Here is a 13,292-nt window from a genome sequence, read left to right as displayed (position 1 = left end):
TTTTACAATTCCATTTTGTTGTGGGGTATGACTACATGAACATTGTTGCTTTATGCCATGCTCCTGCAGGAACCTTGCAAACTCATTTGAGAGGTACTCTCCCCCTCCATCTGACCTTAGGCATTTTATTTGAAGACCTGTTTCTTTTTCAACCATACCTTTAAGAGTTTTGAAATGCCCAAAAACTTCACTTTTCTTTTTCATAAAATACACCCAAAATTTTTTGCTATAGTCATCAATAAGAGTGACAAAATAATGACAGCCTCCAAGAGATGCAGCTTTAGTAGTCCACACATCAGAGTGGATTAATTCCAATGGCTTCTTACTCTCTTGAACATGTCTAGGAAATGGTTTCCTTGCCTATTTTCCGAATTGGCAGGCTTCACATACCTTATGCATTTCTGCAACCTTGAATTTAGGCAATCCTGCAATAATATTTTGGGCCTGCATTGATTTAAGTCACTGTACATTAACATGACCAATGCATTTATGCCAGATATCAATATCTGCAACTACACCGGTCCCATGTGCAAACATTGCTGCACTCAATTCAAACATGTCTGCATCCAACGTAAATATTGTGCCCTTCTTCTTTCCTTTTGCTATCAAGCGACCTTTATTTTTCATATCCTCAACAAAGCATCCATGAGGATTAAATATGACCTGCAAGCCCTGCTCAACCATTTGACCAATAGAAACCAGATTCTTGGTGATATTCGGGACATGAAATACATTGGACAGGTATTTCTTTTTCCCATCCTGCATAGACAAAGGAATTTTTCCAATCTGCACAATAGGATGTGCAGTATCATCACAAGTCTCCACAAATCTTGGTTTTTCCATTTTCCTTGCATCCTCCATCCATTCTACATGACCTGTCATGTGGTTTGATGCTCCTGAGTCAACATACCATACATCGTTGCTTTCTTCTGCACTTGTCACAGAATTGTTCATGTGCTGCACCATAAACAAATGCTCATTTCTATCATCACCCTGTCTACTAGAAGATGCATAATTTCCTTGTTGCAATTTTCCATTCATGATGTCATTCTGCTTTTTATAGCAGTCCTTAGCCATATGACCCATTTTACCACAATAGTAGCATTCAACATTGCTGTTTGTATTTTGGCCTCTTTGCCATCCACCACGACCTCTTTGGCTCCCCCTACCTCTAGAGTTACCATGTCCTCCTCCATAGGACTGGTTTTCTTGAGTTTGCTACATATTCTAATTTCTACCATGGCCTCCAGATCGGCCTCCTCTACCTCTGCCTCTACCTCTTTCAGCATTTGAGTAGAAAACATCTTCTTTTGAAGTTCCTCCTGAAGAAGATGCACCACCATTTCTCTGCTCCTCAGAAATTAGAAGAGCAATCAACTCCTCAAAATCAGGAAATCTTTCATGGACGGAAATGGATGTTCGGAACTGTGCATAATCCTTTCCTAGACCATTCAAGGTCACAGAAACTAAATCATCATCTTCCACTGGCGACCCAATGGAAGCAAGTGCATCTGCGATCTTCTTCACCTTCATGTGGCAGTCATTGATGCTCATACTTTCTCTTTGCACATTGTGCAACTCTTGCTTGAGCTGCATTTTCCTAGCTTGCGTATTTGTGCTATATATTTTTGACAAAGTATCCCATGCCTCCTTTGGCGTACTTGCATCTTGAATATGCACAATCATAGAGTCTGAAATGCTGATAGACAGCCAGTACATAACTTTCATGGCTCTCTCATGCCATGCTTTAAATGCCTGCATTTGCTGTTGATTGGGAACATCAGGAAGAACTGGTTCTTATTCATTTCCTGCAACAAATTTCCAATATCCTTTTTCCATAAGGAAATTCATCATTCTAAACTTCCATGCTTGGAAGTTTTCTTGCAAGCTTTTTAGTGACAATTTGTGAAAGAGAATCAGACGCCATTATAGAACACTGCAAAAAATTCTGTCACTGCAAAGAACATAGCTTCAGCCTCACAAGGGCAAATCTGCAAAACTGACGAAAGTGGTATTTGACCACACAGTCACTTCCTAGTGACGATTCTGCATCAACAGGCAATAAGGATGATTCTGTAATGTCTCTGCGCACAGGCATACGACGCAGTTTCTGCAGTAACTTTTCACCGACCTGTAGAACAGTGGTCGCACAGCATAAAACTGGGCCTTTTCATGAGTGCGTGCAGAAAACTTCCACCTCCAAAACAGGCCCCGAAATGGCCTCAAATAAAAAAAAGAGGGATACCAAGGACTAAAGCCCTTTCTCGTAGCATATATTGCCCTCTTGCCACATCGCGAAGGGCGTCTCAATCTGAGACAATACACTCTTGCACTTTCCGGATGTGCTACCTGCAGAGACTTGCTCCCAAAACAGAAGAATGAAAGCAACACTGGTCCTCTTACTAGAACATCGTGAACTTGGCTTGCTTTCTTGAGCTCCTTACCATGAACAAGGCTCTGATACCATGTCAAGATTGTGGGAGAGAAGGAAGGAGTCTCACTTGTAGCTTTCTTGCTTGCACAATGGGGGAATACACAAAAAGGTGGAGGCTGAAAACGGTTTTCCTCTTCTTAGTTGTGTAAGCCAAAAAGAACTCAAGTACATAGAAATAGACGAACCCTATATATGGGTCTCAAACCAAACTCATAAGGATAGCTGTCATCTAGCTATTATTCATGGGCGGTATACCAACCGCATCTGCAACAACTGACAAGTCGGTGACATAAATGCACAATGGTCACCCTAGCATATCACGAGTGGAGCTCGATATCTCAACATGCATGGGATTCATTGTTGCATTTGGCGGAGTTTTCTTATAATAACTCCACTCGTGCTAGTATTGGAGTTTCACCCTTTGAGACTATGTATGGTTACAATGTTCCCTTACCTAGAGTCATTTTTAGTAACAAGATCAATCCTCATGGGAAATAATAATTGGAAAGAATGCAGTCCCTTATTCAATAGTGTGAGATGAATCTTAGAAAGTCGGAAGAACAAATGAAGATGCATGGTAATGAGAAGCAGCGACCTTTAGAGTTCAAGAAGGAGAGCTAGTTTTGCTGAAAGTATCCAAGTCTCATTACTTTACTTTTAAGGAAGGATCCAGTAACAAACTTGCTCACATGTTTTATAGACCCTATAGGATCCTAAAGCACATTTGAGACTTGACATATAGATTGAAATTTCCCTTTTTTACTAAGATTCATAATGTATTTTATATTAGCTAACTTAAGTCTTTTTTGTGGAAAATCAGAGTTTGCAGCAGTAGAATGTGTGCACAAGAGGGAGAGAAGAGCTCAAAGTACAAGAATGAAATCTTGCTTACTAAGTTGCTTAGAGTACAACTTGGGTACACTCTCTCACAAGTGATAGTGACCCATAGGCTGTTTATATAGCCCTTTTCCAGCTAGGGTTAGGGTTTCCCCTGCCCTTAGGGCTATTCACACCCATCTACCCTTATACTCCCTTGCTTACAGTGGGTTTCTATGCCCATCTTCTAACACCCCCCCTCAATGCCAGGGTGGCATTGGATTACAAGACATGTAAACGATCCCCCCCTTTTTGGATGCCTTTATAAATCAGGCTTACAAGGTTGTTCTAGGTAGATGATTTAAATAGTCAAAACAGTCGATCTTCAGATGAATTGGAGACATAGTTGGCCACCAATTCTTTGGGTATTTCAGGAGTGTTGGGGCATTTACTTGTTATATGCCCTGTCTTCTTGCATTTGTTACATTTCATCTTCTCGGGATACTTCTTCCAGCAGTTGTTTACAAGATGTCCTTTTTTCTTGCAGAAAGAACATTTAGTGAGAACTGTACGAACCAATACTTGTTCACGGGAATTTGAAGTTGCCTGACTGTTGCTGCTTTCTTTGTGGTTCCTCTTTTCTTCATCCAAACAGGATTGAATGGTACTTGCCAAAGTAGGATCTGGAATGTTTGTGAGAGTGGTTACAAGAGTAGGGAACACCTGTTTTACAGCTTTTAGGAGAATAGCAATAGCATCTTCTTCAAGTATTGGAGCTTGTACAGAAGCAAGTTGTGCCATAAGTCCCTTCATATGAGAAATGAATTTTCCCAAATCTTCTCCTGAACGGTATTCCAAGCTGAAGAATTCAATTTTAAGGAAGATTTTAGTATTCTTCCCAGTGGCTCCATAGAGCTTTTCAAGCTCATCCCATTTTTCTTTAGCAGTGTTTAGTTGATCAACATGATGAATCAAGGATTCATCTAAGTGTAGCATTATGATTGCTTGAGCCCGTTGGTCATCCTCTATATCAATCATATTTGCAGAGTTTACAACTCTATTGCCTTGAATAAGAGGACAATATCCTCTCTCCATCATTTTGTATTTTATAAGTACTTGCCATGGATGGAAATCCTTACCATCGAACTTTCGAATTTGAGGACGGACATCAGCATATGTTGTAGTCATTGGGAAGGTCTTACCACTTGTTGGGACAAGGGCAGTGTCTAGTCCCTTACAAACCTTTTACTGAATGCGGAAGCAATTTAGACAGAGTGAAGTCAAAGTTGTAATGAAGAGAAAGGCTGAAAATCATATAAGTGTAATATTTCCAGGTATGACTTTGGTGGTCCTTTCTTATGTGCAAACTTCTTCCGTGGTTTAATAGTCTTTTTAGGTTTTAATGAAGTAAACCTAGACTGGACTTCAGGCTCCTCCTTGTGGTACGGCTTAGTGGATGAGGCTTGTGTTGGACACGGTTTGTCTATGATCTCAATGCTTGTTGCTGATGACTCTGAGGAGAGTATGATAACACTCATGCTATTGATTTTACTGACTAAAGTACTTGAGACAATGTCACTTACGGTATGCAATACACTTCTTGTGCATAATGGTTTATGTGTTTATTTTACACATAACCTTACAACAATGTATGAAGAGGAATTAAAAAAAAAAAAAAACTCACTGGTTTTAGTGAATGTCCAGCAAGCTATTCAACTGATGATTTATGATTAGTGTTAAGAGACCACTATTGTCAAGCTTAGTGAAGTGCTTGAATGGAACCCGGTTTGAAGTCGGCTTCTCGATGCTTGGTGATGTCCGTTAATCATGCCCAAGAGCTTTAGACTCTGGAATAGGATTCAGAGACTCTGCTTCAGTGATTAGAATCACTGTTAATGAAGCTCAGAGTGTAAAAATCCCAAAATGTCAAGCTTGGAGCTTGTTGGCTATGGCTGCCCAAAAAACACAGTTAGGGTTTGGCTTGTAGCAGCCAGCACAGGGAGAATTTCTCAGAGCCCTCTTAGCTGAGGGTAGCCCACTTGGGGGGGCTATCAAAGCCCCAAGATAGCCGTACGGATTGCGCCGCCTGCTGCGTGTACAGCAGCCCGAATTCTGCGCTGTCAGAAACTGCGCCGTTTTTCCAATGTTGGCAATGCTGGCCTCACGCGTGGACTATGTCAGTGCTTGAGCTTACAGAGAGCTGCGCCCTGATGTGGGGAAGAAGTCTCCAGAAGAAATCTCAGGCTGATATGGCCTCCTTTGTCCTCCTCAAGTCCTCCAATGGAGGTAGGTTGCAGGCAGCTATGGAGGAAAGAAGGATAGAGTGAAGAAAAATGACAGCTAGTGTGCACTTAGTGATGACTGATGCTGAGGGAAGCTGAGGAGATCAGAGATGGCTCTGATACCATGTGGAAAATCAGAGTTTGCAGCAGTAGAATGTGTGCACAAGAGGGAGAGAAGAGCTCAAAGTACAAGAATGAAATCTTGCTTACTAAGTTGCTTAGAGTACAACTTGGGTACACTCTCTCACAAGTGATAGTGACCCATAGGCTGTTTATATAGCCCTTTTCCAGCTAGGGTTAGGGTTTCCCCTGCCCTTAGGGCTATTCACACCCATCTACCCTTATACTCCCTTGCTTACAGTGGGTTTCTATGCCCATCTTCTAACAATGGCACTCAAGTAGATCTAGTTGATGAGTTGCCTCCTATGGATGAAGAAGGTCTTATTCAATATATACATGAAGAGAACATAAGACAACGCAAGAAGAAGCTTCGCTCTCGATTTATCATTGAGTATTTGATCAAATGGAAAGGTTTGCTACCTGAGAAAGCTTCTTAGAGGCCAGATTTTATGGTGAAGATAGGGCCAAGATAGCAATCTATTTTAGAGAAAAAATTATTATGTCTAATTTTTATAAATATGCCACCTATAATTCAAAGTACTCTTCAATAGCTACATTTTGACATGTGGCACAATTCATTTGGATACTTCTATTAGAAGTTATGGAAAAAAAATTTCAATAGGATATGTTCTTATAGCAAGTTATCTATTCATTATTCAACTTGATTCTTAAAGATCTAAAGGCTCCAATTTATTTTTGAACACATCTAGATTATGTATAGGGTAGAGACTTTCCTTAATGTCTTTGTTTCCATTACTATATCTTAATTTCTTCATTCAGTTCTCATATTTTGTATAGTTGAAATCAAAGTAGTACTTTGTTTCATCCATCCTTCTCAGCCATTAAATTTTTTTTAATGGGGGTAGAAACCTTTGGGAAGGGATGGATTGTAAGAATTTGGAAAGATATATTTTAGTGAGAGATTGTTAATAATACCTAGTCATATTTACATAGATATAAAAGGTGCGAGACATGTAAATTTTCATATCTTTTGACGATAATATAATTATTATCTCTCATCTCACCTCCTTGCTTACACCTTCTATGGCTTGTCTCTCTTCTTTCCTACCTTGTTAGTATTTCTCTCTCCTCTGCTCTTCTTTCTCTCACCTCTCAATCCTCTCCTTGATAACATATCATTCGAAAATTGATGGAAATTTTGAAAGACTAAATTAATTTTTGGAGGATATTTTAAGAGATTACTCTAGCAAGAAACCAAGGATGTGGATTGAATACCTCCCATTAGTAGAATATGCTTACAAGGCTTCATTTCAACAAAGCATCGGGATGACTTCGTTTCAAGCATTATTCAGAGAGAAGTGCTTATCTCCCTTAAATTTCTCTAATCCTATCATAAAGGTAAAAGCCTTTGAAAAGGATACTAGAAAAAATGAAGGAGCAAGGCAAGGCAACCAAATAAGATATAAAGGTAGTAAATAACTGATAGAAATCCTACACACGTCCTAAGAGAACTGATTAAATCTTTAAAGAAGGAAATATGGTTTTCTTAAGGGTTCAACCCAAGGAGAGTTCCTTATCTCTTGGAAAATTCAAGAAACTTAATCCCAAATATTGTGGATTGTACAAAAGTATAAAATGCCTTGAAACTCATGAATATAAGCTAGCGCTACCCCCATCTAAAAATCCATATTTTAAAATTTTACATTAAATTAATTAAAGTTTTTCTTCCTTCGAAACCTAACTAAAGAACAGAAACTCTTCTTAGGGAAATAAAATGAAAAGATCTCTTCATTGTACAATCCTCATATGAAGATGGAAGCCTCCCTTTGCCCCCCATCCCCCCCCCCCCCCCCCCCACTCACTCCCTTCACATTTTCAATACACAACAATAAGGAGGCTACTATTGAGAGAAAAAGAGTGAGAATCAACATGAATACATCTATGAGAGGTGAGGAGATTCTATATCCGCATCCTACTTTGAAATCCTTACTTTTCTATCACCTTTTCCCATCTACAATGCCACCCCCCCCCCCCAAAAAAAAACTATATTGAAATGGTAGACCCATTGATTAATTGTGACACTAACAATACGGTCATAAATATGATTAAGGTATACTATTTTACTTTCGTAAATACGTCATGTTATTTGCATTTTATTCATAGTAATTATTTGAAATTTAAAAGTAAACATTTCTTATCCTGCTAGAGAATTCTTAATTATTGGCATCTTCCTAATTTAGAAATATAGTTGAAATTATGTTAGAATGTTTAAAATTAATAACATAGAGTTTTAAATCTATTTAATTGACTTAGAAATTATAGTTAATTTAATAATAAAAAATATTTTTAAAAATAAAATAAAGTTTATAAAAAATTAAACTAGTACTTAAGAAAGTATTTGTGGTTAAGAAAGTGATTACAAGTACTTAGAAACATGTATGAAAATAAGAGAAATTTACACTTTTACATAATAAATTACTAGAATTTTTTTAAAAATATTTGAATTAATTAAATCTATGGAAATATTGAATTTGATCAAGTCATTAAAAAATTGAAAATGAATAGAAATGATGTCAAGTAATGTGATGTTTTCTTGTAAATTGTGTATTTACTTTTGAAGGTAGAGAAGAATATGCAATTTTCATTTTATAAATATTTTGAAGTGAGTTTATTAGGTCTCTTCTTATTCTACCAAAGTGCATTCATGCCATGCATGGTATATTAAAACGCATTCACATGCACAATATCCAGCTCAATTTAATTGATTGATTTCTCAATGAATGGATAGAAATCTTAGAAAAAATTCAATTAGAAGGTTTTGAATTTACTGGAGATTTTATTTAAGTTTAATCATTGTATGGAAAGGAATGATCTCAACAATTTAAAAAATGGGTTGTGATTGTATTAAAGTATGAAAAAATATCCTACTTACATCCATGCTTCAAACAGCTTCTTGGGGGAAAGATTGAGGCGTGATGCCACCCTTAAGGCCACAGGATTTTGAGAGGTTTTGCGATGGATTCTGTAAAATTATATTTATTTGTCAGGGCTCGTACACAAGGTGGATTTCTTGTGCCAAAAGTTGATGGGGACGCCTATCCTTTTTAGGTGTCACGCTAATTTAATGTGCAAGTGATTGATTCCATAGCATGTGATTTCATAAAATACATATTTAAATTAATGGACATTTATGAGTTTAGAGTGTGCACTCGTATTAAATTAAGGGTGGGACAGAGTTCCAACCTATTTATTTATTTTGTAGCTGAAGACTGCTAGGTATTCACTTTTGTTGGTTTAATTTTATTATTTTCTAACAATTGTGAATGCTTTAGTTGATGTGTAGAGCAGGTGGCGGTGGTGCTAAGAAGCACTAGTTGGGCAATAGTGTGTATTCAAGTTATTTAGAAGAAATTGTTATTTTTGATGGACGCGCGTCTTAGGTGTGGCACCAATATTTGTTTTGACGCGCTTATTTATTGAAGTACTTGACATATATTTATTATTTTGTATGCTCATGGACGCACAGTTTAAATATTCACTATTGTTCATTGTATTTAGGCACAACCCGACTCTTGGGGCACCCAACCACTTTATTCTTTATTTGGACAAAATCAAACACAAAAGCTAAAGCATGCTAATTGTAAATTTGGGCTATTTTTGAGCGTGGAGATAAATAAAATATGAAATACATGCTTTGTGGAGCACTTACACAAGGCATAGGGAGAGATTGTACCCAATTGGTTTTTTTGCTTCATGTTTGCAAGTCGATTATCTTGGATTTTAAGCTTAAAGTAGAGTTCTTTGTTCTTGGGGACCTTCCGGTGCTCCCTACGTATGCATACGGCATCCGATTTGTGCATCAATGGTATTAGAGCGAAGCTAAGATCGAGAGCTTCCAATCGCTTACCATCTTGTACGAAGGCAAAGCTCCTAGAACGAATGAGCTCTACAGTCAGTCTTGGGACAATCCGTCAATACGAGTGTGTTCCTGGTAGTGAAGAACTTCTTGCTATGCTGTCGGATTGCGAAGGACCAGTTTCTGATGGCGGAGTACCACTTCCCAAGCTCCTTCATCAAGTCATTTATTCTCAGAAGAAAAGATAAGAAATTGTCAATTAGTTTCATTATAAACCTTATAAACCTTAATAAGCTTTATAAAAAAAGCTTAAACTCTCAATTTTGAACGTCTGTGGCGGCAGCGGAAGGATGAAATGATTGCTATTGAGGTCGTCCAAAACATGCCACCATCCCTGTCACAGAAATTCGAATTCCTAAATCTTTTATTCAAAAGCTTAAGCTTAAGGTTTTAAGATTTTCTAAAGCTTAAAGCTTTCACTCTTTAATCTTCTATATAGCAGTTGTTTCTGTAGCTATCTTCTTGAACTAGTTTTGCATCTTCAACAAGCCCTTATTCACACCTGCGCTGTGACAGAGATGAATTCCAGCAACAAGCAAAGAATCACACATAGACTATACGGAAGACGTATACGCTTGGAAGAATACCGACATCAATTTCTGTAACCGCGAAGAAGAAAGATTGCTAAAAAATCTTTTTTTAAAAAAACAAGCCTTGTAAACCCGACTTTGAGCTACGCTCATCCCGCTAACAAGATTTCGAGTGTGTGAAATTGTTTGAAATTTTGCAGGATGACTGATCAAAATATGGAAGGTTTTTATGGACGAAGGTGATTTACTGGAACCAATGATGGAGCAAAAACTGGACCTAGTTATGATGCAACTTCAGGAGGAATGAAGAGCACGTCAAACTTTGTAAGCTCAATTGGCCAGTCTTCAATGATCTACTACCAATCAAGATGGACCGTAACCTAAAGATGTTATACGATGCACAATTGATGCGACACTTGAAGCACAATCTATTCAGAAAGAAGCAAAGGTAAGTAAAAGAAATTTTAAATTTCATACTTTCAATGGGTTATGCGATGGAAAGATTGTTCTTGCTTTTATCAGTTAGCTTGATGATTATTTCTATGAAGAACAGTATGCTGAAAAAGACAAAATTAAGTGTATCACTAATCATTTAGTGGACAGAGCATTGCTATAGTGGACTGTTGTTTGCAAAAGCATTGATTGTCCTACTACTTAGGAGACTTTTCAAAAGAAAATTTTGCAAAATTTTCTTCCACCTCAATTCCATGAAAAAGCAATCAAATAGTGGGATCTTCTGCAACAAAGAGATCGCAAGCCTATTTCACAATATATCGAGCATTTCTAGAATGCTTTATTGTAGCTTTGAATGCTTGAAGATGTACCTGAGGCGACCCATAAGCACAAGTTTATGTCCAGTTTGCTTGGTCACTTCTATGTGAAAGTGAACATGTTCAAGCCAACAACTCTCGAGGATGTGATTTCCTTGGCCCATGATATTGAAGACAAAATTCGAGGACGAGATAAGAAACCACAAAAATTCTCAAAAAATGGTAACTTTGATACAAAGAAATTCAATTTTAACTTTTGAATATTCAATCAAAACTGCTTTGTTCCATCTTCATTCCGTAAATCTTGGACACGACCCCCTGCTTTACCATCAAACACAAATCCAAATCCTAAGCCATCTTTCCAGCCAAATCCCAACATTCCTAAACTTCTCGCTATTACCAATAATGTTTCTAAAGCCACATCCATAGTCTGCTATAAGTGCCATCAACTTGGACATCTAGCGGTGAATTGTCAATCCAAAAAGCCAATTGTTCACATCAACTACTTGGGAGCGAGTGAAGATGAAGACCATGAACAAATGCAAGATTTCACAGAAGACGATGACGATATCGGCACTACTTTAGATGCTTTAACAGGTATATCAAATCCCCATTCTTTATTAACGATGAAATGTCTTGTGCATGGTAAAGAAAAGACTGCTTTGCATGATGATGGGAGCACACACGATTTTATTTCTGCAAAATTGGTCAAAGAATTGAATTTACATACTATTTTCACTCATTATCGCATCAAGGCTGCATTCTTAGGCACTAGATATAATGAAACACACGAAGTGCATGACTTAGAAATTAAAATTGGTGATTATGTTGAATGTAGAAATTTCTTAGTTGTGCATTTGTAATCTAGTGACATTATCTTAGGAATGCCTTAGCATCATCAGTATAATCCCAATTGTAACATGCCCGCTCCTCAAATAACGGGACACATCTTAGCAGTCTATCGAGAGATATATCTAGAGGATGCCGCCCGGAACTCCCAAGAAATGACATGGGATTTTCCAACTAGGGTCTCTCGAGTCTGCCCTATAACAGATCTTATTCGGCCGTTCCCACTAGGATACCTGAAGTCTAACTTTTCCTAACATTTTCTCGTTAACATTTCCTTTGAGAAAAGCTCTCGGCTAACCGGCTAACTGAGACCACCCTTCCCTAGGATAGACCCATTGGTCACATCCACCACGCTTCTCTCGGGGGTTGATTTAGTTATCTAATTACCTACCAGGATATGTTTGACACATAAAAGCAGCTTCCTTAGTTCACCCGTTAGTCACAGGTTCCTTTACGTAATTTAGGGCACAGACACGAAGACAAGATAAAACATGATCAAACAATTCCTTAACTTATCTTCAGATTAATGTTTGCCTCCCGCCCATATAGGAGAATTAAGCGTTCCTTTTTGCCTCTGCAGAAAAATCCTTCTGTCTCCCAGCAACAACCCCGAAGGTTTTATCCTACCAAGATTCCACCTTGTAACTAGTATCAAGGCCTCGAGATCCCATCTCGAGTCACATAGAACACTTGTGTAGGACCCGGAGGCATTGGGATTTACATTCAGAGCCCCCACTGGCACCAAAGCATCCTCCTACGCCAAGTAATTTCCACGAAGAGACCTCTCGTGGCGGGTTTGGTCCACATTCTCGGTGCGGATTCACAATCCCCCTGGTTAGGGTTTGGCGGTTCGCGGGGGGTAGCTAGCGCCATCCTTCCTTAATTATCCCTTTAGGAAATCAACCATAGCTGAAGCCACCAGCTTAATACGATTACTAGGGAAAATATCCCTTTTATTTCCATAGCAATCAGTCATCTCAAACCCAACCATGCAATCATCAATCACAAAAAACTTGGATTAGCATCCAAAACCACATCAACAAATAGTTGAATGCACCACCTCTTACTTCAAGGCATCGCAATCCCATTGCATGCACAACCAGAATTTAACTTGGATGTATCAAAACACTTTTACAACCTTTCTAAACAACCAAGCATAACTTGGGTCAACAATCCATCTTTGACAAGACCAACTTTCGTTAAAACCATTTCAACAGTTCCGAGTAACATACTTAGCACGAATCAACTACCCTAAAGTTCGCTCTCCCCCTTGGGTTAGGGCTTCATAGGGTCGATTTAACAAGTTCCTTCTAGGTTCTTTTGTCTTGCACGGCCCTCGACAGTTGCAACTTACTTGACAATCTGTCTAGTTCATTGAGTTTCACAACCATAGAGCCTTTGATGGACAACCCTTTGTTGGAAAAGAAAAGACTAAGTCCTTGGAGTTGGGTTCTTAAGTTTTCAAGGTATGGCAATAAACCCTCCTTGTTGGTCATCAGTTGGACATTAACTTTAAGTAAGTGCAACATCTTCTAACCTTCTATCTTTAAGAGTGATACTATGCATAATCTTTCTAGTCAAATTCACTCCTCATGCACTTGGAGCATACCAATG

The sequence above is a fragment of the Lygodium microphyllum genome, chromosome 2 (assembly GCF_053477565.2).
Source record: "Lygodium microphyllum isolate KBCC chromosome 2, Lygodium_microphyllum_v1.1.10, whole genome shotgun sequence".
NCBI classification, from domain to species: Eukaryota; Viridiplantae; Streptophyta; class Polypodiopsida; order Schizaeales; family Lygodiaceae; genus Lygodium; species Lygodium microphyllum.
This window is presented reverse-complemented; position numbering follows the sequence as displayed.